General features: G+C 38.6%; 1 long non-coding RNA gene across 1 annotated transcript; it reads left to right on the top strand.

Annotated features, from left to right (window-relative positions):
* Window positions 1–43: 43 nt before the first annotated feature.
* On the top strand, window positions 44–4085 carry LOC120433109. Its single transcript, XR_005608321.1, has 3 exons — window positions 44–135; window positions 212–240; window positions 3420–4085. It is a non-coding gene; the product is annotated as an uncharacterized LOC120433109 (long non-coding RNA).
* The last annotated feature ends 572 nt before the right edge of the window (window positions 4086–4657 follow it).

The raw sequence follows: 4657 nt of genomic DNA on the forward strand, positions 1-4657 counted from the left end.
AAGTCATGTGAATAATTAGAAGTTTTGATTCACTTTTTTCAGATTTTGTATCTTTGAGGTTCATAATTGTCTCTGTGGGATTGGCAGCACTTTCAATAACAGCTGTGACAGTCAACATGTGGACAAAAACTAAAGGTAAATTTAATCATGAGAAGTTTGAATGATTTTGAATTTTCACTTTAATATTAAATTGACTTTTTTGTCATTTTAGGGAAAAAAACACAGATGGATAAAAACACAGTAAGTACAAAACTCAGTAATCCAACGTAACAACTAAAACTTCTAAATGTTGTATTTCTGATACTGTAAACAACATTTCAGAGATTGTTTTGAATTTGTTGAGCGAAATGTGGTTCAGCAGAGGACTGAGAGTCAGAAGTTTATGGGTGAAAGGTTGTTGGTTTGAACCCCACATGTGAGGGTTTGCTTTGGGAAAGTGGATCATTGATGCTGTCATCTGCCTTTAAATTATCACTGAAATTATTATTAAATATTTGTGATAAAGTTGTTAAGCTTGTCCCAACAGCTGACACACTGAAAGAAAACCAGCAGGATGCAAAGCAAAAGAATTTGAACAACAAATCACAAATGAACAAAACGCGACGCACCCCACTGCGCAAGGTGACGTCAGAGTGACGTTTTTATACGTCAGTCCACTGAAGGGATTGTTTTGGAACGCCATCTTTGTTCAGATGTCTACTAAACATCAAGTGTTGACATCTGTAGAGTCTCCGTGTACGGGCTATTTATAGTCCAGATTTGGTTGTGGACGACTTTTCAACGTCAAACTTAGACTCACTTTTCACGTCGTTTTTTTACTGCTTCTATGAGCTCTGTGGTCCCATGTTTCCAGAGGGTGGAGGACATGGTTTCTATAGGCCACCAGTTGATTTTTCTGTAGCTTTATTTATAGCTTTGTCTGTCTCCAGTTATCATCTGTGGCTGAGACAATGAAATGAAGTTATTAGAAAATGATCTGGAACAGTATTTGAAATTGGACCAGTTCATACCAGTTATGTATGAAGGAATGCAGAGAGGTCAGCGAGCATCTCCAGGATGGCGAGGGATCTTGAACTAAAACTAAAGTGAGCAGCTGCTCAGTGGATTTCAAGCAGATACTCCAGTTCATACATACACACTTCTACAAACTTCTCGTACTTTCCATCGCAAATTCTCACAGTCCAGCTACCGATCACAACCACATTCAGTGCCTTTCACAATCGTGAGCTCTTCATAATAAACAGGATACTTGTAAGAATAAACCACATATAATGGAAATGCTCTTTTAAACTTATTAAACACATTGTGCCCATTTTAAAAGTAATTCCATTTTTTTAAATACTTAAACCTTCATTTTTTTATATTTTTAGAAGGAATTCAAAAAAATTTATTATTTTAACATATTTCAATAAATGACCGTTTTAACCTGGTTACAAACAAATAAGCTGATTAATTGAAATAAATGAACTAGTTAAAAAAAACAGGAACATGTCAAAAAACAAAAAATAACCCACATGCACTGAATAGATAAATACGCTAACACATAATAAATCATGTTATTTTATAAATAATCTGTATTCATATGTGTCATGTTGATAACAACAATGTTGATATTTGTAAATAAAAAATGAAATCTATTAGTCATGTAAATTTCCTGCACCGTCCTCAGGTGGTGGTGAAGGGCTGGGGTGGGGACTCCCTTGCAGTCTTGGGATGTGCTGCATTTTGTGCTCATGGCTGCAGGTGCTCCTGGTTGGTGGCTGGGCTCTTCTTCCACTTGCAGGGCCTGGAGCCCTGGTTCCCTGTGTTGCCCAGTTTTTGGCTGGGTCTCTTCCTGTCTGGGAGTGGTTTAGCCCCCCTTGGCTGCTTCACTCTATGGGGTGGGTTGGCCTGCATCAGTATGTCCTGGCTGTGTCTCAGGGGCTCTTCGATGCCCGCAGGCCCTTTTTTGGAGATGGGGGGAGGGGGGCATCAATTGCTGGCTGAAGCTTGTCTCAGACTCAGACTAGTTTGCTAGTTTGTCCTTTTGTGTGTGTCTACTGTCAGGTGTGAAAATAACTGTGGTTGGGATGCAGTCCCATGACTTGGGACTCATCTCTATGCTCTCAACTGGTATTTGCAGTGGGAGCAACAGGTGCTGCCTCAGGCACTGTGGTGCTCTGGGGCGTTGTCACTACAAACTCAGGTTAGCAGTTGGTTGCCCCCTGTGGCGGGGTGTGGGGAATGGGGGCGCTTACTCAGCCAATTGTTAGCTGTCTCTCTCATTCTTGGGGCAGTCTTCCAGCTCCCAGTCTTATATTTCCATTAAGTTGTGCATGTGCGTGTAGGAGATTGTACAGATAAGTGCTTGAGGTTGTGACGTGTATGAAGGTATGTGTGTGTGTGTGTGTGTGTGTGTGTGTGTGTGTGTGTGTGTGTGTGTGTGTGTGTGTGTGTGTGTGTGTGTGTGTGTGTGTCCGTCCAGTCACTGAGTGTTCAGGAGTCTGACGGCTTGAGGGAAGAAACTGTTTCGCAGTCTGGCAGTGAGGACCTGAATGCTCTGGTACTTCTTGCCAGAAGGCAGCAGAGTGAAGAGTGTGTGTGTTAGGAGGCGGCGTTGGCTGCACAGACCGCAGTGGGTTGGGCCATTCATGTGTCTTTGCTGGCTGTACTGGGCAATGACCCACCCCTCCTTTTTAATTACATCTATAGTCATTGCAGCTAATGACATTTCACCATGCACCATATAATGGCCTTTGGGGGCAGGTGTGTCATTACATGTATCCTGTAAAAACAGAAAAAATGTAACAGAAATGAAAAAATAAACAGGTCAAGGAAACAGAAAAACAAGAGGAGCCTGTAAAGAGTTTGTAGAGCTCATGTTGGAGAAGCAAATGTGTTTGGCACAACATCACATTCAGATCATGATTCTGAATGCAAACACTCTCAGACAAGACAGGATATAAAAAAAAAAAGAAAAAATTTATTTGTTTAAATCCAATCTGATATATTTTATCTTGTTTCTATTTATGTGACAGGAACATTATGATAGCAGCCACTATCATTCCCACAGTATCATACAATTGATTGTCCCGAAAATCAGAACAGAATCAGGAAAAAAGCCTTTTAAATTTGCTGCCCCTGTTTCCTGGAATAATCTGCAGAAGGAACTGAAAATGTTAGAAATGGTTACGTTGTGAGTCCATCTTAAAGAAAGGACAGAATAACTCTTTTAGTCAGTGTGATTGTTTTTAATGTCGCTCTTAATGATCTGTTGTTGTATATTTCTCACATGTTTGTAGGAATATTGTATTTTTTTAATTCTTTTGTAATTATGTGATGCATGTGCTTTTGACTTTTGCAGCCATGATCCCTGGTCTATCTTGGAAATGAGATTTTTACCTGGATAAATAAAGGACTAATAATAATTTATTTGGCAGGTACATTATGATAGAGATGAAGATGTTCCAGTCAACTATGAAAATGTGGGAAACTCTGCTGTTTCAATCAGACTGCACTGATCAACAACTTGCTGATAAAATCACTGCTGTTATATTATCAGAATCATCTCATCTGGTTTTACACATTAAATATCTTAGATATGATTAGTCCATTTTGGCTTCCATGTTAATCTATGTTATGTCTATGTTAATGTATTCAGAGCTGTCAGCCCTTCTGTGACTGAATGATGGCTGTCGGATACTCTGGCTGCTGCTCGCCTCCGGCTGGATGCTGCAGCATGACAAATTCATGACCAGGTTCATCCTGGGATTTAACATAATGAAGAGCAGCCGAAGCCAGTTACGCTTCACTAATGCTGGGGTTATTACTTGTTAAAACCATATCTTCCTGAATGCAGTCATGTCATTTAAACCAACTGTGTGTGTGTGTGTGTGTGTGTGTGTGTGTGTGTGTGTGTGTTTCATGGTATTTTTGCTTTAGTCTGATTAAAGATGTTTTTTATGTCCTAACTATCTTGTATTTTGTCCAATGTACATTTATAACATGTCTTTAATGATCTTTAGAATCTGTATAAATATTCTGTTTCGTTTATGATAATTTGATCTCAATATTAAAACAAATTTCTATCCAGTTTCAGTGTTTGCTGCAGGTGAAACTGTATTTATGCAAAATAAATTATTAATTGTCACAGTTTAGGGCTGAGCTCTTTTTCATGTAGTACCCTTTTCTGTCCACCAGAGGTCCTCAGTCTGTCAGTTTGTATACAGTCAACTGTTAATCACACCTGCATCTCCCAAGGAATTTCTCATTCCTCTCATTTGTGCCTCCTCATTTTCTGTCCTGCATCCTCCTGACTGTGACTCATAAAATATAAGATAAGATAAGATAAGATGGCCTTTATTAGTCCCACAGGTGGGAAATTTGTTTTGTTACAGCAAAAGTGCAAAGTTATGTAGCAGAAATTAGAAAACACTGGAATGCAATAAAATAAAATAAAATAAAATAAAATAAAATACTATGTACAATAGAATAAAATAGAATAGAATAATATATACAATAGAATAAAATAGAAATACAAATACTATATACAACTGAGTAGGAAAATACAAAACACAACAACCGTCAGAAGAAGAATTGCACATATATCGGTCTTATTGCACATGTGTGGGTTTGTGTGTTTGATCAGCTGCAAAAGTCTTTATTGTAGAGTCTGACA

The sequence above is a fragment of the Oreochromis aureus genome, linkage group 15 (genome assembly GCF_013358895.1).
Source record: "Oreochromis aureus strain Israel breed Guangdong linkage group 15, ZZ_aureus, whole genome shotgun sequence".
Taxonomy (NCBI): domain Eukaryota; kingdom Metazoa; phylum Chordata; class Actinopteri; order Cichliformes; family Cichlidae; genus Oreochromis; species Oreochromis aureus.